Here is a 20558-nt window from a genome sequence, read left to right as displayed (position 1 = left end):
CTTTTGGAGAGATTAGCTTACTACAGTTCAACAGGACTCAGTTTGCTTATTACTTTGGGCATTAAGAACTTAATGCAAAAGTAATGAAGTTAAACCTGTGGCATAGATAATGGTCATTAGCAGCCTTCCTTCCCTGTCATAAACCTGACCCTTGTTAACTCCCATTTTATCTTACTATGCAGATGATTTTGAGTAGGGCAGGAAGTGTTCTCCATTCTGTCCAATTTGGGAAGAAAAAAAAAGTCAGCTAGTCAGTACACACTGATATTTCCCAAACTTAAGCATCTCACCCCAAAATTCGGGTTGTGGAGGGAAGTAAAGGGGGGAAAGAAAAGAACTGGATCTCTTGACAGAAAAATCTCCTGTGATGAGGATGGTAAGAAAGATGTAAGGATTAAGAAGTGTTAGCCAGAAACAAAGCATATGTACTGTTTAACCCCTCTCATTTCTGTCTTCCACATCAAGGATAATGGAGCTCTTTCCCCATACATTAATTAGGCTCTCTCAGAGTTTATTGACTGAGGGCAAAAATGCCTCTGCAAACACATCCATGATAGCTGCTGTGGCATTTCTGTGCTGCTGCTCTAACGTAGAGAATTGTATCTCTCAGCTCTGCTAAGCAAATCTCCCCTGGATTAGAGATATTTGAACAAAAAAATTACACCCAAATATCTTAATATTCAGTAGTTAGCAGAAATTCTAATTTTGTTTCACCAAAGACCTGAAAGGAGCATAATTCTAGCCAAAATGAACCTATTTTTCATGACTGTGGAGGGAAAACTGTCTCATGATAACCCACATCTAAAAAGATGCTTTAGTTTATTGGCTTGTAGAAGCAAGATTACTAACTTCCTGATATGTTTGCATTAAAAAAAAAAAAAAAAAAAAAAAAAAAAAGGATCTTTTTTTTCCCTGGGAATTATATGCTGGCATGAAGACTAAAGTGAATGTTGACGATCTAGAAGTGGAGAAGGAATAGCAACAGTGGCTTTAAAGATAAATTAATCATTTTTGAGGTTTCACTGACAAGTGAATCCAAATACACAAAAGAGACAGTAACTGAACCCTCAAGCCAATTGCAAAACTGTATTACCTTCAAAGGAAGGATGATCTGGCTCTCAAAGTGAAAATCCTTCATAACAACATCAGTCATCACAAGAGTTACACCTATATTTGAGTAACAGAGAGTGGATTAGTCATTGCCTGATGAGCAAACAAAAAATGAAGTTTTGGATTATAGTCCCAGAGAATTATCTGTTTTCCTGTAAATTCACTAAAAGGGAGGAAAACCACAAACTAGAATCTCAGCTTGGGGTAATTTTGTGTTTCGTGCTGAAAAGGGGTCCATGTAGGACATTGCTGAATAGACAGATAAAGCACTCACATTTTAAGGTGTAGATGCCAATATGACTGCTTGAATCATCTCCCAATCTCCTGTTCAGCTTCTCATCTACTTTATTTACACAGACATATGTGATTTTGTTGCCAGCTGGTGATTTGGCAATAAAATGTAATCTGAGCCTAATGTGCCTAGAAGATTTGTTTGGAAAAAAATAAACCCCAGATAAAAAAATAAAAAACCAAACTAAGTAGTACTTGTTTATAGAAACATTACGGTACCTTTGATCCTTTCTTCTGTTCTGCTTCAATATGCTTGAGTAAAAAGAAAATACGCTGTAAATTTCAGAGAGCAGCATGGGGGCTCCTATGTTTGTGTTGCAAAGACAGACTGAAGCCTTTAATCAAGACAAACTCCTGTAGGGCAAATTTCCCAATCCAGCATTAGTGTGGTGGTGTTGCTAGGTGGATCCCCATCCAGCCAATCTACGGTTCCTGTAACTTGTCTGACCCATTTCTGTGGCAGGGCAGCCCTGCAAAAGTGTTTGGGTACAACAGGAGAGGGGAGACAAGAAGGTGGCACACAGCTGCTAGCATCAGGAATGAAGACGTAGACTAACAAACACAAAAAATATATAGAAAAATAATGCAAGACATTACATAAGTAGAACTGAGACAAAACTAGATATACATAAAGGCATTACAAAGCAGAGTTATAAATATTATGGTAACTATAGCATCCATATGAAGAATGTTTCACATATCCAGGACTCGGAATAAAACCACTTACAGTAAGTCCCCTGACCTTGTCTATAAATACACATCAGATAAATACGTATGCACTTTGCCTTAAAATCTGATATTTATTATATCTCACATCGAAGCCTAACTGCACGTGGACAGATCCTTATAGAATTTAGCAAGCAAATAACACAGGGAAGGAAGAAAAGGTATTCTAGCTGCCTGTCTCATACAAGTCCCAGGCAGGTAATGATACCTGCAAACAGCAGATACTTTTGTAAGTTAAATTGCTGCCATCATTACACTTAAAAATCAGATGTGAAAATGTACTCTTAATGTCTTTCATGACACCTCCTTCAAAACCAAGGATTTTCCATTAGGATTCAAAGTTAATCTGCTTATAGGAAAAACACAGTTTTTCACATGCTTCTCCAAAGTACATAATGTACATAGTACTATGCTGTGCTACTTAACTGAGCTACACTGGGAAATACAACACAGCATTGAAAGAAGAATATATTTTAAAAGTACAAAAGTGCGTATGCTTAAAATCTCTGTTTTCAAGCAGTGTAATGTGCTTCAGATCAAAATCTTGTCCTATGTTTAGAATAGCTATGAATATATGCAGTCAATTCTGAATTCTTTCTGATTCAAAAAATACTTCCAATTAGAACTCTCAACAAAAAAAGGAACTCAGAAAGACTTCCAGAATCGCCAAGGGAAAGAATCACTTGTCTCTACAACAATCCAGTCCTGTGCATCCGTGATATAAACTAATTTATAAAATGAAACTTGGAAATCACTACCAGATCCCTGACTTATGAAAAATAAGTCGCACATCACAGTACATAAGCAACACATCACTCAGCATACCCAAGAGTTACAGAAGAACACTTGGAGGAATTTACACTGCTACAGCCAGTGTGGTACAAAAGGGTTTAATTTACCCTCTTCCTCCTCACATCAACACCCCAGAGATGGGGAGGCTCTGGCAGCACACAAAAAGTCCCACAGTGGCCACCATAAGTGGTTATAGGGCTATTTCCTAAGTCTCTTCTGTGGCTGAATGGTTCCAGTAGGTCAAGCCTCTGAATGGCTTGATGGCTCCCCATGCACAAGAGAACTGACTTACTCTAAGGGGCCACAATGCAAAACTGTTAATTGCTGCTAGTGTAAAGGGAACAGGAATTTGGGCCGTCTCCAGCTTTCTAGTGACAAGTGGAAGCCATATGCAATTTCCTACAACCATCCAAAGAGAGCAGGAGCTGAAAGATAATGTCCTCACCCATGTGGAAGAGTTTAAAGCCTGCTGAGAACCCTCTCAGCCAAATGTTCAGGCTCTCTGTGCTGCAGTGATTTTTGCAGCCTTCTATATCTTTGAAACACGCGCAAGTTATTGTTGGCATACAAAGAAGCTGGCAGAGTATCATGCAGTGATTCAGCATATCAAGAAGCAAGACAGCATAATGAATCATTGTGCAAAAGGGTTGCACAACATGGACCGAAACAGTCCATATAAAAGCACTGTTGTATTGGAATGGAAATGGCTTCTTCATGGAAGATACCCATTTGCCAAAAAAAACGTATAACTGATGTCTTATGAGCAGATCCAGAGGCAGATAGAGGCACTGATGCTAGAACCTCACCTACTGTGACAGAGACATTAACATATGAGAAGATACTTTTGTTTGTCAGGATGATTTGTTTACAATTGTAACATCTGGTACAGGAGGTTTTGAAAGAGATTCATTAGTTGGAAAGAAGAGAGAAGAGGTCCTGCATCTGATTTAAACTGCACTGTGTACTGGAGAAAATCCATTGGAGTCAGTGGAGATAACTTGGCACAAAATCATTGTCAGTGCAAGGAAAATTGGAGCCAACGGGTGTCTACATACAGAGTCTTATCTCATTTTCTTGTCCAACCCATGGGAAAGTCTGCCATTGCTCAGGCTACTTCAGCTGTTTTCAACATACGATTGCCTTAACATCACTACAGCACTGCCCAACAGTCCCTGTCCCTGTTAATTCCTCCCATAGTGCTCTGACAGGTCAGAAGTCATTTCCTGGTCCTTACATATCTACAGTATACCAACACTGCTCCCCACAAGGGACTGTACCTTTTGTCTGCCACCCTCTCTCTATCTCTGTTGGGAATGGCTCTCCAGTCATGGTCAAACATGAAGAGCTGATCTTCATCAGAAGAGCATCCTCACACCCTTCTTCCTAACCTTTCCTTCCTTCTGGCAGAGTGCTTCACTCCTAGATGAAAAGCTCCAAAATATTATCTTTCTTGAAGATTAAAAAAAAAAAGATAAGAAAAAAAAAAAGCTTTCAAAAAAGATAATTCAGTAGGGTCTTTGTGTTGAAACAAGAACTGAAATGCTTAGAGAAGGACTTTATATTTCAGAGTTTTTCAGCCTGCATTAACCTCGTGAACTACTAGTAAGCAATCCGGCAAATGTGACTTAAGAAAAGCAAGTTCATGCATCCTTTAACCACAGTTGCTTCTTTTAGGGGCATTTCTAGCATTATAGAGCAGCACTGCCTCTAGAAAAGATGTAGCAGGTCACACAATGCTAAATACTGAAAGGCTCTGAGCTTTCTTTAGAGGTAGCTTGTGAGCCAATATGGCATAATTGCCCAACAGCACACCTCTGTCCTGATCCCAGGGCCTGCTCCTGATGGCAGGTGAGCATCACAGGGACTGACATCACCAACTCACATTGCTGAATAGCTACCACCGTGTCATCAGATGGTAAAGGTGACGGAGCTCAGCCAGACTTGCCAGGATCAAACACAGAGAAAAAGCTCTGCAAACCATTACTTGGATCCCTCTGCATCCTTCAGGTACACAGCTCCAATCCTCTACTTCTTTTTACTTAGATAATTGGTTGCAATGTCCTATTTAATTTCTGGTCAAATTTTGGAAGCCCAGAAGTAAGGCAGCAGTTAAGGATCACTGAGTCCAACTCCTGGATCCCCACAGGACCACACAAAACTCAAACCTCCCCAGGCCTTATCCAAACACCGAAGGAAAGAGAAATGCCCATTCCCACAGCCTCTGGATCAAACTTTTTCTGTACAGAAAAAGCACTTGGTCCTGCAGGAAGGGCTGTGATTTCAAAGGCTCATAGAGCATCATTGATTTTGTTGCCTTGCTCTCTAAATTTTAAATATCAAATAAAAGCATGGCAACCACATCAAAGAAACGAAGGCTTGCTCATCTCCCCTTTCTTTCCTTTGCTACACGCACCTAGTGCTTTTCTTTGAGTTGGTGCTACTGGGAGACTGCTGACATCAGAGAGCATCCCTGGGGTACAGGACTTGCAAAAACAATGCTGATGAAATTATAAAGCATTTGTTAGTCCACAGAAAAAAAAGATGACATCCAGGAAAGTGATTACTATTTTTTTCCCTTTAACATAGCTGGGCAAACTGATCTCCCCACACAGCTGAAGAACCCAGAAGGCCAGAAGAGAGCTATTGCCAAAGCAAACAGAGGAAGCAGTGTGTAGGTGAGGAGTGATCCCAACAAGCCAGCAGTCAGGGCAGCGGCTGCAGCCCCAACTCTGCTGGTCACAGCTTTCTGCCGGGGCTCCAGAGCCACCAGATGAGCAACAACTGGAAGGACTTCTCTGCATGTGAAAGAAGAACTTGAGAAATGGGGCATTTTTACACCGAAATTGCAGAATTTATCCTCCTCCCTGAGGAACAAACCTTGCAAACAATAGGACACAGCACTCTCCTGGCATCACCATTGTACAGTTGTATTTATTTCTCCACTCTTAAAGTCAAAATACGGCTATGTAAATGAAAAGCAACAAGTGCTGTTCAGCAATGCAATACAGTGATGTTTTGCAATTATACTGGACTTCGCTTTTCCTCTTCACAGAATCACAGAATCTCTTGGCTTAGGAGAGACCTCAAAGATCATCTGGTTCCAGCCCCCCCACCAGTAAGTCAGGTTCAAGATCAGGTTGCCCATGGTCCCATCCAACCTTGCTTTGAGCACCTCCAGGGATGAGGAACCATACACAACTTCTCCGGGCAGTCTGTGCCAGGACCTCAAATTCTCAGTGAAGATTTTCCCCTCTTTTAGTTTAAAAATGTTCTCCTTCGTCTTATCAGCACTAATCTGTGTAAAAAGTCTATTTCCATCCTGTTTATAAGTTCCTTTTAGGAACTGGAAGGGCACAATGAGGTCTCCTATGGATCTTACCTAGGCCTGTCTTTGTGGTGATGCAGCCCTTAGCATCTTCATGGCCTCCACTGAGACCCTTCCAAAAGCTCCAAGTCCTTCAAGGACGGTGCTCAAGTGGCACCTTCTGTGGAGCAGATGTGAAGGAGAGCTGCCCCAGAAGCAGCCCTGAGGCTCAGCCTGCATGGCTGGCTGCTGCTGGGCAGGACAGGCCTCGTCTGCAGCAGCTCCAGAGGAGGACAGGCAGCAGCAGCATCTGGGCTCTGTGCTCCCCAGGTGCCGTGCCAAAGCCCCTGCCTGGGTCGCTGGTGGCCGTGCAGCCTCAGGTACAGCTGGCACACGGCCGGGCTGTGCTGCAGCAGCAGGCAGAGCCCTGCTCAGACTGTTTTCTGAGAGGTACATAAGCCATGTCAGCACGCTCCTGACTGACACAACTGCCTTGCTTCCAAGAGGCTGCTGTCCGTGTGCTGTTGCACAAAGCCACGGGCACACCTAACCTGCTCTATCTCCACTATGGTACTCCATTGTACCATTTAAGCCCTCTGCCCCCCTGGTGCGTGCTGCCATGCAGTCACAGAGCTCGGGCTCTCAGGGTTCTGGAAGTCAACGGTTTCACCTCTTCCTCGTTCCCCGTCCCTGTTTGCACTGGGATTCCAGGCTTACAGTTTAGCTTCCAGAAAGAAAGAGACGCAACAACTGCTCATTTCAGGGTGTGTGGATGTTTATTGTCAGTGCCCAGCTCCCCCCGCGCCCTCTCTGTGGCAGGAGGGCCATCCCAGCTGTCGTCGTAGCGGAGGTGTTGTGTTCTTCCGGCACTCGGCGCTGTTTGCTGGGCTCTGTGCAGTGCCCGGCTCGGTGGTAGCGGCGGCCCAAAGCCGGGCACTGTGGGCTGACCGAGGCTGATGAGCGGGGGACGGAAGGATGAGCTCGAGCTGCCGGTGGTCTTCTCCGGCAGCGCGGGGAAGCGACGGTCGGCCGGAGCTGAGGCGGAAGAGCCGTGCGGTGCCTCAGCCTCTCCCCGCCCGCTCTTTCCGTCCCCGTGCCGTTCCCGGCTGAGGTCGGGCCGCCCGCTCACAAGTCGGGGTGCCGCGCGTGCTCTCCGGCGCCCATCTGCCGCTCCCGCGCCGCCCGCCTGAGCCATTCGCGGTCCTCGTCCTCCCGCGGTGGCTCCTCGAAGCGGCTGCGCTGGTTGGGCTCCCCGTGCCAGGAGGAGCTGCGCACCAGCGGGCGGGGGGACCTGGAGCGGCTGCGCCGTGCTGGGACGCTGCGGGAGCGGTGGGCCGATCTTGTCTCCTGCCGCTCCCTGGTGCGCTGCAGCCTTCCCGGGTGCCGGCGGGTCGGGGGGCGACCCGAGGGGCGCCAGTCCAGGCACTGCTTGCTCAGGATCCTCTGGCGGCACAGGGGGCAGTGGGCGCTGTTGGCGGCCCACTGCTGGATGCACTCCCTGCAGAAGATGTGCCTGCAGGGCAGGGCGCGGATGGTGTCCACGATGTGGTCGAGGCAGATGGGGCACCGCTCCTCGCGGGCCTCCACCGGCCAGACCCACGCCTTGCGCCTCCGGTTGGGAGCCGCCTCCCGGCTCATGGCTGCGGCTGCCCTGGCGCTGTGGGGCTCCAAGGATGGAGTGGGAGCCCCAAAGATGGATTTGCTGGAGGCTGCCTCTTGCAGAGCAGTCGGCAGTCTCCGCGCCTCCACTCACAATATAAACTCGCAAGACTGCTGTCTCACGCACTGGCAAGGTCTCAGTGTCTCGTGCTCCCACAGGAAGACGCGCACACCTCGAGAGTCGCCAGCAAGACTCAATGCGGGCTGGGCCCGCTGGGTATTTATAGGCACCCGGCCATTGTGAGGTCATGGGCTGAGTGTGACTCCGCGATGCCATCACAAGAGCACAGACAGGTGGAGGTTTGCTGCCCGGTTGTTGCGGCGTTCCTATTTTTGGCATTTTCCTGCCCCAGTCCATCCAAGGACTTTCAGTGGGACATGTTCACAAGCAGTGACAAATAAACGATTGATGGAAGCCACCAATGGAATGGATTTGGTGTTGCCATTGATCAGTGCTGTACTGCGACCGTGCTGGTGTTTGATAGCAGTGCTAGCAAAGTAAATGCTCTGCTGGGTGTTTTTCACCAAGCAGTGGAGGGGCAGTGCTTAGCAAGAAGGGATCCCTGTCTTGGTGGGGAAGGAGCAGCAGAGCTTCTCTGTTTCTCTTGTCTCCTTAATCTCTCTCTTCCCGCCCCTCCTCTGCACCCTCCAGGACTTTCCCTTACATCCTAACCTAATCTGTTCCCTTTTGGGGTAACTTTTAACATGTCTTGGGTCATGGAGAGCCATGAACATCATAGCATGTTCCTATTAGGGTGTGTTATGCTCCTTAGGGGTATGAAGTTTAGTATTAACTTCTTCCACCTCCATGTCAGTTGTTTGTCATTAGTTCTCTTGTCTTATTTGTGGGTTGGTTGGGGGTGAATGTTTGCTTTCCTCTCCCTTTTCTGGCCAATGTCCTTGAGGAAGGAAACCTTTGTCAGTCTTTACATCCTTTGCCAAAGCCGCCTCCAGGTGTGCTTTGGAGAGCGTTGGTGGCCAAGGGGCTTCTCTGCAGGGCTGCTTTCCAGCTGGTCACTCCTCATGTGCCCTGGTGCCTCGGTTGTTCCTCCCCGAGGGCAGGACTTTGCACTTCCCCTTGCTGCAATCCTTGGGATTCCCCTCAAGCCGTTTCTCCAGCCCGCCCGGATCCCTCTGGACGGCTGCACGGCCTTCTGCTGCATCAGCCGCTCCTCCCAGTTTGGGATCCTCGGCGGCCGTGTGAGGGTACGCTGTGTTCCGGCACCCAGATCCTTCTTGAGGCTCTTCTCTGGGACTGGACCCACCTGTGACCCCTGTGAAGAGCCTGCAGGGTGGCTGCAGTTCTTCCAAATTCAGGCAGAGCAGCAGATCTGTAGAGGTGCAGAGGGGCACGGGTATCTCAGCCTTGCACTGTTTGCAGATTGCCCCGAGTCATTTTCCAGGTGCAGCTGAAGTTGTTTCACAGCACAGTTACAACTGTATCCCAAATGCCTACAGTTGCTGATGGCCCTGCTGGCATGTAAGCATCTCATGCTGCCATCTGAATGTGGTCATTCAGCTTGCAGCCCTGTCTCTTAGCTTCATTACCTACCTCAGGTCCCTGCCTCACGTCACCAACTGGCATTTCACTCCTGTAGCCTGATCTCTGCCGTGAATCACTGCATATTAGTAGTCTGAAACTTTAAGGTTTCCCTCCCCAGCAGACTTCCCTGGTAACGATTCTCAGCACTGCTGCATCTCTCTGTGTCTTAGACTCACACAACGGCTTAGGTTGGGAAGGACCTTAACCCACTCCGTTCCAGCCCTTTGCCACGGCCAGGGTTTCCACGCGGCAGCTCAGGCATCACAGGCTCCATCCAACTTGGCCTTGAATGCCTGTGGGGACGGGGCACCCACACTTCTGTGGGCAGCAGTGCCAGGGCCTCACCGCCCCCTGAGTAAAGAGATTTCTCTTTGCCTGGAACCTAAATCTCCCTTTGTTTTGCTTAAAACTGTTCCCACTTGTCCTGTCTCTGCCTGACAGTGTGAACAGTTGCTCTCCCTCCTGTTAAGCTCCCTTTAAGTACTGGAAGACTTAGAATCCAGAAGCAAGAGGCATGAGATTGGTCTGTAAGCATAGCTGGGAACAGACTGAATGCCTGCATGGGCAGGTGAGCCTTACAAGCAGTAATGAGCCGCCTGTGGGGCAGAGTCAGTGCCGTGATGGCAGGGGATGGCTGCAGGATGGGCTGGGCTGCGTGCCTGCGGGTTGGAATGCCAAAGGTAAGCTGTGTACAGCCATGGTGGGAATTACTGCCACTGAATGCAGCGTGAGAAGTTGGTCGCGCTGTAGTGTTTCTTGTTGGCAGTAAAACCCAGGGAGGTTTGCTTAGTCTAAAGTGTGTGTAGGGTGGCACTCACATTATGCATCTTCCAAGTGTAGTAGCAACAGCAGTGACCAGATTTATGCAAGGGAAGGCGATTTTTCTTACTTTCTGGAGGCAAACACTGAGGGGAGGTGTTTGGAAATGCTGTTACTGATCGATGATTAAAATCAAGGTTGGAGTAACATCATGTCCAAGTTTTTCTTAGTTGTCCAAAGAAACCAGATGCCAGGCCTCGTGCTCACTGTGTTGGGTTAAATGCTCATCTCGTACATCCAGGTTATGGCTTACAGTAGCACCTCAGACTGTTTTCTGAGAGGTACATAAGCCACGTCAGCACGCTCCTGACTGACACAACTGCCTTGCTTCCAAGGGGCAGCTGTCCGTGTGCTGTTGCACAAAGCCATGGGCACACCTAACCTGCTCTATCTTCACTGTGGTACTCCATTGTACCATTTAAGCCCTCTGCCCCCCTGGTGTGTGCTGCCACGCAGTCACACAGCTCGGGCTCTCAGGGTTCTGGAAGTCAGCGGTTTCACCAGCTGACCTCTTCCTCGTTCCCCGTCCCTGTTTTGCACTGGGATTCCAGGCTTACAGTTTAGCTTCCAGAAAGAAAGAGACGCAACAACTGCTCATTTCAGGGTGTGTGGATGTTTATTGTCAGTGCCCAGCTCCCCCCGCGCCCTCTCTGTGGCAGGAGGGCCATCCCAGCTGTCGTCGTAGCGGAGGTGTTGTGTTCTTCCGGCACTCGGCGCTGTTTGCTGGGCTCTGTGCAGTGCCCGGCTCGGTGGTAGCGGCGGCCCAAAGCCGGGCACTGTGGGCCGACCGAGGCTGATGAGCGGGGGACGGAAGGATGAGCTCGAGCTGCCGGTGGTCTTCTCCGGCAGCGCGGGGAAGCGACGGTCGGCCGGAGCTGAGGCGGAAGAGCCGTGCGGTGCCTCAGCCTCTCCCCGCCCGCTCTTTCCGTCCCCGTGCCGTTCCCGGCTGAGGTCGGGCCGCCCGCTCACAAGTCGGGGTGCCGCGCGTGCTCTCCGGCGCCCATCTGCCGCTCCCGCGCCGCCCGCCTGAGCCATTCGCGGTCCTCGTCCTCCCGCAGTGGCTCCTCGAAGCGGCTGCGCTGGTTGGGCTCCCCGTGCCAGGAGGAGCTGCGCACCAGCGGGCGGGGGGACCTGGAGCGGCTGCGCCGTGCTGGGACGCTGCGGGAGCGGTGGGCCGATCTTGTCTCCTGCCGCTCCCTGGTGCGCTGCAGCCTTCCCGGGTGCCGGCGGGTCGGGGGGCGACCCGAGGGGCGCCAGTCCAGGCACTGCTTGCTCAGGATCCTCTGGCGGCACAGGGGGCAGTGGGCGCTGTTGGCGGCCCACTGCTGGATGCAGACCCTGCAGAAGATGTGCCTGCAGGGCAGGGCGCGGATGGTGTCCACAATCTGGTCGAGGCAGATGGGGCACCGCTCCTCGCGGGCCTCCACCGGCCAGACCCACGCCTTGCGCCTCCGGTTGGGAGCCGCCTCCCGGCTCATGGCTGCGGCTGCCCTGGCGCTGTGGGGCTCCAAGGATGGAGTGGGAGCCCCAAGGATGGATTTGCTGGAGGCTGCCTCTTGCAGAGCAGTCGGCAGTCTCCGCGCCTCCACTCACAATATAAACTCGCAAGACTCAGCTGTCTCACGCACTGGCAAGGTCTCAGTGTCTCGTGCTCCCACAGGAAGACGCGCACACCTCGAGAGTCGCCAGCAAGACTCAATGCGGGCTGGGCCCGCTGGGTATTTATAGGCACCCGGCCATTGTGAGGTCATGGGCTGAGTGTGACTCCGCGATGCCATCACAAGAGCACAGACAGGTGGAGGTTTGCTGCCCGGTTGTTGCGGCGTTCCTATTTTTGGCATTTACCTGCCCCAGTCCATCCAAGGACTTTCACTGGGACATTTTCACAAGCAGTGACAAATAAACGATTGATGGAAGCCACCAATGGAATGGATTTGGTGTTGCCATTGATCAGTGCTGTAATGCGACCGTGCTGGTGTTTGATAGCAGTGCTAGCAAAGTAAATGCTCTCCTGGGTGTTTTTCACCAAGCAGTGGAGGGGCAGTGCTTAGCAAGAAGGGATCCCTGTCTTGGTGGGGAAGGAGCAGCACAGCTTCTCTGTTTCTCTTGTCTCCTTAATCTCTCTCTTCCCGCCCCTCCTCTGCACCCTCCAGGACTTTCCCTTACATCCTAACCTAATCTGTTCCCTTTTGGGGTAACTTTTAACATGTCTTGGGTCATGGAGAGCCATGAACATCATAGCATGTTCCTATTAGGGTGTGTTATGCTCCTTAGGGGTATGAAGTTTAGTATTAACTTCTTCCACCTCCATGTCAGTTGTTTGTCATTAGTTCTCTTGTCTTATTTGTGGGTTGGTTGGGGGTGAATGTTTGCTTTCCTCTCCCTTTTCTGGCCAATGTCCTTGAGGAAGGAAGCCTTTGTCAGTCTTTACATCCTTTGCCAAAGCCGCCTCCAGGTGTGCTTTGGAAAGCATTGGTGGCCAAGGGGCTTCTCTGCAGGGCTGCTTTCCAGCTGGTCACTCCTCACGTGCCCTGGTGCCTCGGTTGTTCCTCCCCGAGGGCAGGACTTTGCACTTCCCCTTGCTGCAATCCTTGAGATTCCCCTCAAGCCGTTTCTCCAGCCCGCCCGGATCCCTCTGGACGGCTGCACGGCCTTCTGCTGCATCAGCCGCTCCTCCCACTTTGGGATCCTCGGCGGCCGTGTGAGGGTACGCTGTGTTCTGGCACCCAGATCCTTCTTGAGGCTCTTCTCTGGGACTGGACCCACCTGTGACCCCTGTGAAGAGCCTGCAGGGTGGCTGCAGTTCTTCCAAATTCAGGCAGAGCAGCAGATCTGTAGAGGTGCAGAGGGGCACGGGTATCTCAGCCTTGCACTGTTTGCAGATTGCCCCGAGTCATTTTCCAGGTGCAGCTGAAGTTGTTTCACAGCACAGTTACAACTGTATCCCAAATGCCTACAGTTGCTGATGGCCCTGCTGGCATGTAAGCATCTCATGCTGCCATCTGAATGTGGTCATTCAGCTTGCAGCCCTGTCTCTTAGCTTCATTACCTACCTCAGGTCCCTGCCTCACGTCACCAACTGGCATTTCACTCCTGTAGCCTGATCTCTGCCGTGAATCACTGCATATTAGTAGTCTGAAACTTTAAGGTTTCCCTCCCCAGCAGACTTCCCTGGTAACGATTCTCAGCACTGCTGCATCTCTCTGTGTCTTAGACTCACACAACGGCTTAGGTTGGGAAGGACCTTAACCCACTCCGTTCCAGCCCTTTGCCACGGCCAGGGTTTCCACGCGGCAGCTCAGGCATCACAGGCTCCATCCAACTTGGCCTTGAATGCCTGTGGGGACGGGGCACCCACACTTCTGTGGGCAGCAGTGCCAGGGCCTCACCGCCCCCTGAGTAAAGAGATTTCTCTTTGCCTGGAACCTAAATCTCCCTTTGTTTTGCTTAAAACTGTTCCCACTTGTCCTGTCTCTGCCTGACAGTGTGAACAGTTGCTCTCCCTCCTGTTAAGCTCCCTTTAAGTACTGGAAGACTTAGAATCCAGAAGCAAGAGGCATGAGATTGGTCTGTAAGCATAGCTGGGTACAGACTGAATGCCTGCATGGGCAGGTGAGCCTTACAAGCAGTAATGAGCCGCCTGTGGGGCAGAGTCAGTGCCGTGATGGCAGGGGATGGCTGCAGGATGGGCTGGGCTGCGTGCCTGCGGGTTGGAATGCCAAAGGTAAGCTGTGTACAGCCATGGTGGGAATTACTGCCACTGAATGCAGCGTGAGAAGTTGGTCGCGCTGTAGTGTTTCTTGTTGGCAGTAAAACCCAGGGAGGTTTGCTTAGTCTAAAGTGTGTGTAGGGTGGCACTCACATTATGCATCTTCCAAGTGTAGTAGCAACAGCAGTGACCAGATTTACGCAAGGGAAGGCGATTTTTCTTACTTTCTGGAGGAAAACACTGAGGGGAGGTGTTTGGAAATGCTGTTACTGATCGATGATTAAAATCAAGGTTGGAGTAACATCATGTCCAAGTTTTTCTTAGTTGTCCAAAGAAAACAGATGCCAGGCCTCGTGCTCGCTGTGTTGGGTTAAATGCTCATCTCGTACATCCAGGTTATGGCTTACAGTAGCACCTCAGACTGTTTTCTGAGAGGAACATAAGCCACGTCAGCACACTCCTGACTGACACAACTGCCTTGCTTCCAAGGGGCAGCTGTCTGTGTGCTGTTGCACAAAGCCATGGGCACACCTAACCTGCTCTATCTTCACTATGGTACTCCATTGTACCATTTAAGCCCTCTGCCCCCCTGGTGCGTGCTGCCACGCAGTCACACAGCTCGGGCTCTCAGGGTTCTGGAAGTCAGCGGTTTCACCAGCCGACCTCTTCCTTGTTCCCCATCCCTGTTTTGCACTGGGATTCCAGGCTTACAGTTTAGCTTCCAGAAAGAAAGAGGCGCAACAACTGCTCATTTCAGGGTGTGTGGATGTTTATTGTCAGTGCCCAGCTCCCCCCGCGCCCTCTCTGTGGCAGGAGGGCCATCCCAGCTGTCGTCGTAGCGGAGGTGTTGTGTTCTTCCGGCACTCGGCGCTGTTTGCTGGGCTCTGTGCAGTGCCCGGCTCGGTGGTAGCGGCGGCCCAAAGCCGGGCACTGTGGGCTGACCGAGGCTGATGAGCGGGGGACGGAAGGATGAGCTCGAGCTGCCGGTGGTCTTCTCCGGCAGCGCGGGGAAGCGACGGTCGGCCGGAGCTGAGGCGGAAGAGCCGTGCGGTGCCTCAGCCTCTCCCCGCCCGCTCTTTCCGTCCCCGTGCCGTTCCCGGCTGAGGTCGGGCCGCCCGCTCACAAGTCGGGGTGCCGCGCGTGCTCTCCGGCGCCCATCTGCCGCTCCCGCGCCGCCCGCCTGAGCCATTCGCGGTCCTCGTCCTCCCGCGGTGGCTCCTCGAAGCGGCTGCGCTGGTTGGGCTCCCCGTGCCAGGAGGAGCTGCGCACCAGCGGGCGGGGGGACCTGGAGCGGCTGCGCCGTGCTGGGACGCTGCGGGAGCGGTGGGCCGATCTTGTCTCCTGCCGCTCCCTGGTGCGCTGCAGCCTTCCCGGGTGCCGGCGGGTCGGGGGGCGACCCGAGGGGCGCCAGTCCAGGCACTGTTTGCTCAGGATCCTCTGGCGGCACAGGGGGCAGTGGGCGCTGTTGGCGGCCCACTGCTGGATGCAGACCCTGCAGAAGATGTGCCTGCAGGGCAGGGCGCGGATGGTGTCCACTATTTGGTCGAGGCAGATGGGGCACCGCTCCTCGCGGGCCTCCACCGGCCAGACCCACGCCTTGCGCCTCCGGTTGGGAGCCGCCTCCCGGCTCATGGCTGCGGCTGCCCTGGCGCTGTGGGGCTCCAAGGATGGAGTGGGAGCCCCAAGGATGGATTTGCTGGAGGCTGCCTCTTGCAGAGCAGTCGGCAGTCTCCGCGCCTCCACTCACAATATAAACTCGCAAGACTGCTGTCTCACGCACTGGCAAGGTCTCAGTGTCTCGTGCTCCCACAGGAAGACGCGCACACCTCGAGAGTCGCCAGCAAGACTCAATGCGGGCTGGGCCCGCTGGGTATTTATAGGCACCCGGCCATTGTGAGGTCATGGGCTGAGTGTGACTCCGCGATGCCATCACAAGAGCACAGACAGGTGGAGGTTTGCTGCCCGGTTGTTGCGGCGTTCCTATTTTTGGCATTTGCCTGCCCGAGTCCATCCAAGGACTTTCAGTGGGACATGTTCACAAGCAGTGACAAATAAATATTGATGGAAGCCACCAATGGAATGCATTTGGTGTTGCCATTGATCAGTGCTGTACTGCGACCGTGCTGGTGTTTGATAGCAGTGCTAGCAAAGTAAATGCTCTGCTGGGTGTTTTTCACCAAGCAGTGGAGGGGCAGTGCTTAGCAAGAAGGATTCCTGTCTTGGTGGGGAAGGGGCAGCACAGCTTCTCTGTTTCTCTTGCCTTCTCAGTCTCTCTTCCCGCCCCTCGTCTGCACTCCAGGGCCCTCCAGGTCCCTCACATCCTAACCTAATGTGTTCCCCTCATAAAGAAGACTTTTAACATGTCTCATGTGGGGAGTTGAGTACAGCAATCATTTGTGCTCCACACACGGGTGGTTTGCTGTCGCATTAATAGTTTGCCTGCTGGTTCCTCCTAAAAACTTCCATCTTTTAGGTTCTTTCCATCCCAAGCCATTCTATAGTTCTACGATTAAGAGGCTAAAACATTTATATTTGTAAACCAGTCTTTCATAAGTGTGCAATTTAGAGTTAATAATATGCTTAATGAGCAGTAATTAAAAACAAATTGCAATTAAAACACTATTTAATGGGGTTTAACAGTGATCTGATAGATATGTATCTATCACTGAGTTCAACTTCAATAAATATTTTCTTAATAACAAACTGGCATGTAATTGCTGTGAAATCTAAATTAAATTAGAATATACTTAGGGTACTTATCCACTTAATAGTATGTGCTAATGAAAAATATTTTAAAAGGCTTTTCTGTTTCTCCCCCTTCTCCCCATCCCCCCAAAAAGAAGTCAACAATTACAAGAATGAAATGAAAACAACTTAATTGATTGCAGAATATGAAGGTATGATTCAGTCCTAGACACAAACACTTTGCTTAAAAGCCCAGACCATCCACATTATGATGCATGGAAATGAACATAAACCTGCCTAAAATCTGAAGGTTTAATAATTAAGACAGTTTATAAAGTCATGATCTATATTTTCACAGCACCTTTCCCACAAACCTGTCCATGCTGTGTTATTTTTCTGTTATTATAAATTCATGAACACCTGCCAAAAAATTAAAAATAGAATCACAGAATCACTCAGGTTGGAAAAGACCTTAAATGTCATCGAATCCAACCATGACCTAACCATAGCACCCTAACCCTTAACAATCATGTCCCTGTGCACCACATTCAAATGGTTTTTAAACTCAAACAGAAATACTGTTTTCTTTCTTTCTTCAGATATAAAGTTTGAATATCTAATTTTGTTGTTGTTGTTTAGTGGGAGAGGGCAAAGGAGATGTTTAGTATTGGGAGCTTAGTATATGTAAACTATTTTGTTTGCAACTGAGGTTTATCAACCCTTTATTTTGCACAAATGTATTTCCGTAGCTTAAGCTCTGATCCTGTCTGTCTCCTTTGCTCCCAGGACTCCTTATAGTGGCTGATACTTTAATTGCTCCAGCATTCATTATGACTTGGACTAAATTCAAAGAAAGCATTTCATAGAGAAAAATAGCTTTTAGGAGAGCACAACATTTCTGCGACAAACACAAATTCTCGAAACTCCAATTCTGATCAGTTGGTTGAAACCAAGCTGTTTTAATTTGGATAGAACTTGTGGAAACAAAATCTGGAGAAATATTCCATAATTCCTATTTTCTTTCCTCACCTTTCTTTACTACTTCACAACAGAAAGTGTGGAAAAACCCAAACAAAAACACTGTCCTCACAGATGCAACCAGGTCTCTTCCTCCTGTGTCTACACAACACCAACCACTAGGATTCCGGTTCACAAGAAGGGCATAACAACAACACAGCTTTATGATACCAATGTAAACTGTTCCCTAAGTTATGAAAACCCATAACTGTTCCATGTTTCACTCTGCAGAAACTTCGGACTAAATGACATTGCTCTATAGATACATATGTAGTGTATATAGTGCTCGGGTAAGGTTGTGTTGCTATTTTTCTAGTTTCTTTTTTCTTTTTTTGTTAATAAATCATTGCTGACAGTATGTATCACATCTGTTTGCAGACAAACAAGTTCATAAGACAAAGTGGCATATCATTAAATGTAATTTAAATACAGAAGAGAAATGCATTGGGAAAATATTTGCCATGAGTTCACTATGGTGTTATTTATTTCTTCAGAAACGAAAAAGAATTCTGGGAATTAGATATTAAAGGTACAATTTTAGCCCTTAATTCTGCTCCTCTTGAAGACAGCATCAAGAACAGGAGATGAAAATCATAAATCTGGTCTCTCTGGATAGCTTCCCACTTTAAAACCCACCAGCAGCTGCTTGGCTTGAGCATCTTCTTTCTCCTTATATAGCACAAATAGACGAGCATGAGGGACTACTGGTTTTAAATTTTGGTGATTTTCTGTTGGATTTAAAGTGCAAATCTTGATTTAAAGTGATTGGTCAAACACTGTGCAGTATCATTATATAAAGCAAAAGCACCAGCCATAGAAAATAGATAAGCAATGTGAGAATGTGTTACTGAATATGGTGTATAATATTATGCCACACAAAGAAAAATAGTGTACGTACCCAGCCAATTCATGATTGATCCTGAAAGCTCGGATAGATTATTTGCAGTGTGTGAAGGATGTTTTCCTGGCATGTTCAAGCTTCAGATATGATGTGGGTAACACTTAGCATTAAATAATGCTCCTATAATTCCCGTTCTCAAGCATTTCACAATCCGCTGCTAAATGTGACATCCTGAAGGAAACAAACGGCTTGATTAAGGACTTATTAACATTGAAACAGAACTGACTTCATGGATTATGACAGGTCCTACTGTACATGTCATGCTGCATCAATGCTGAAAGAAAAGATACTGCCCTAACTTCAGAAAAACGCAACTATTTGATCAGGGAAATACCCACCCCATAGAGGCAGGCACAGATAGCACCCAGATAGCACAGATAGCAGAACAAAAACTCCAGTTTTTCAGTCCACTGTTTCCCAGTCCAGAGCAGTGGCTGTTGTATATTTACTGCTTGGATGAAATAAAAAACATTGAAATTGTATAATATCTAGACATCCTACAAAATTAATAGTTTAACTGTTCTTTGAAGAGGAAAATCTTCCTCCAGTTTCTCTCTTCAAACTATTTTTCATAGAAGGGTTCAACAAGGAGCCTGGAAAGATTATTTATGATGTAGATTATTGGATAAAGGCGAAAATCCCCTGTGGCCACACAGGTTTTCATACCAAGACATCAGTTACAACACAGTGCCAGACTGAGCTGTGAATTATGTTCATGGTGTACCCAGCCATCTTGTGAAAGCTCACAGTTAAACACCATGGAGTTTCCATATGAAACATCCCAAGGTGTTTCTGGCCATGTTGGTGCCCACTGCAATAGCTATAGTGGCTCAGATGCAACTGGAAGTTGAACAGTTTTGTCTTCCTGGTCCCTTGAGGGCTTTCAAAAACTCCCCTTAAGATACAATAAAATAAAAGGAAAATGGGAAGCAGAAAATGAGAAGCCTTGAAAAATAATTCATGTTTGGGGCTAGATAAACTGCACCAAGCTTACCAATTGGTCTCAGCTAGGACAGCTTACGCAGAGGGAGAGAAAACCACTACCACTGGTGCCACCAAGGAGCCAAACAGACAGGAAACGTCCCTCCTCCTTCAAGTATTTTTCTCTAAAAATGGCAGAGATGTGTTTAAAGGAAGACATTCTCTAACACTCTCAGCTTGTGGCTAGCAGTCTGGCATCTCTGGTGATGTTCATCTCAGGCTGAGACAAACAGGAGACACATGCCAAGTTGCTCTGCAGTCAGTGGCCTGTTGCCAGAGTGTCATTTTTCACAGAAAGGATACAATACCAAGCAATCTGGCTGAGAATGAATAAAAGTGTCATCTGCATTCACTCAACTTTAAGGGCTCATGTATTGTTCTGCTCACCTGCGATACAACTCCAATCCAGCAGACACATCATTAGAGGCTTCTTGGGGACCTACTGGTCAGCCTTCCAATCTTGACAAGGAACTCACACGCAACAATTACTTTTTATATCAATGATTAGAAAGGGTTCTGTTTTTTCTTGAACTGAGGATGATTTATTTTTTGACTGCTGGAAATTTGTCTCTTTTCTTACTCAACCAAAAAAAAAAAAAAAAAAAGCACAAGAATTCAAGAGCTTGGAAATAAATACACTTAGCAGAAATAGCAAACCATTAGATTTGCACATTACTGGAGATATAAATGAAAAGAAAATGCTGCAAAGCCAAAAAAAAAAAAAAAAAAAAAAAAAAAACTGACAAGATTTATCTGCCATTTGCAAAAGAGAAAGGAGCAAACTGAAATAAATAGAAGTGTGATAAGAGAGTCTGAAAAAGTAGATGCAATTTCTGTCCTCAGTATCCATACCTGAATATGCAGAATGAGAGCCTCATGTTGGGCTCCAAATCAGAAAAAGCATCAGAAGGTACCCCAGGAGTGCCACAACCAACTCTTATACAGATAACCTAGGTACAACATTAAAACCATGTTTAAGATGCTGAGCGCTTAGTAAGTGCTAGTCAGCCTCCTCATCTCC

General features: G+C 48.6%; 1 protein-coding gene and 3 pseudogenes across 1 annotated transcript in view; 2 read left to right on the top strand and 2 right to left on the bottom strand.

Annotated features, from left to right (window-relative positions):
• Positions 1-6318: 6318 nt before the first annotated feature.
• LOC149915597 (uncharacterized) lies at positions 6319-8486 on the top strand (annotated as a pseudogene).
• Positions 8487-10045: 1559 nt separating this feature from the next.
• On the top strand, positions 10046-13000 carry LOC149915596 (uncharacterized; annotated as a pseudogene).
• A 1701-nt stretch (positions 13001-14701) lies between these two features.
• On the bottom strand, positions 14702-16055 carry LOC149915595 (uncharacterized; annotated as a pseudogene).
• Positions 16056-16198: 143 nt separating this feature from the next.
• Positions 16199-20558, bottom strand: part of LOC116235174 (uncharacterized) — a 142464-nt gene continuing 138104 nt past the window's right edge. Inside the window, exon 7 of the mRNA XM_090152028.1 lies at positions 16199-18727. The gene's annotated coding sequence lies outside the window, so the exon portion shown is untranslated. The remainder of the gene's footprint in view (positions 18728-20558) is intronic.

Source organism: Phasianus colchicus, chromosome 17 (genome assembly GCF_987193195.1).
Source record: "Phasianus colchicus chromosome 17, bPhaCol1.hap1.1, whole genome shotgun sequence".
Classification (NCBI taxonomy): domain Eukaryota; kingdom Metazoa; phylum Chordata; class Aves; order Galliformes; family Phasianidae; genus Phasianus; species Phasianus colchicus.
Note: the sequence above shows the minus strand (reverse complement) of the source record. Positions and strands in the feature narration are given on the sequence as shown.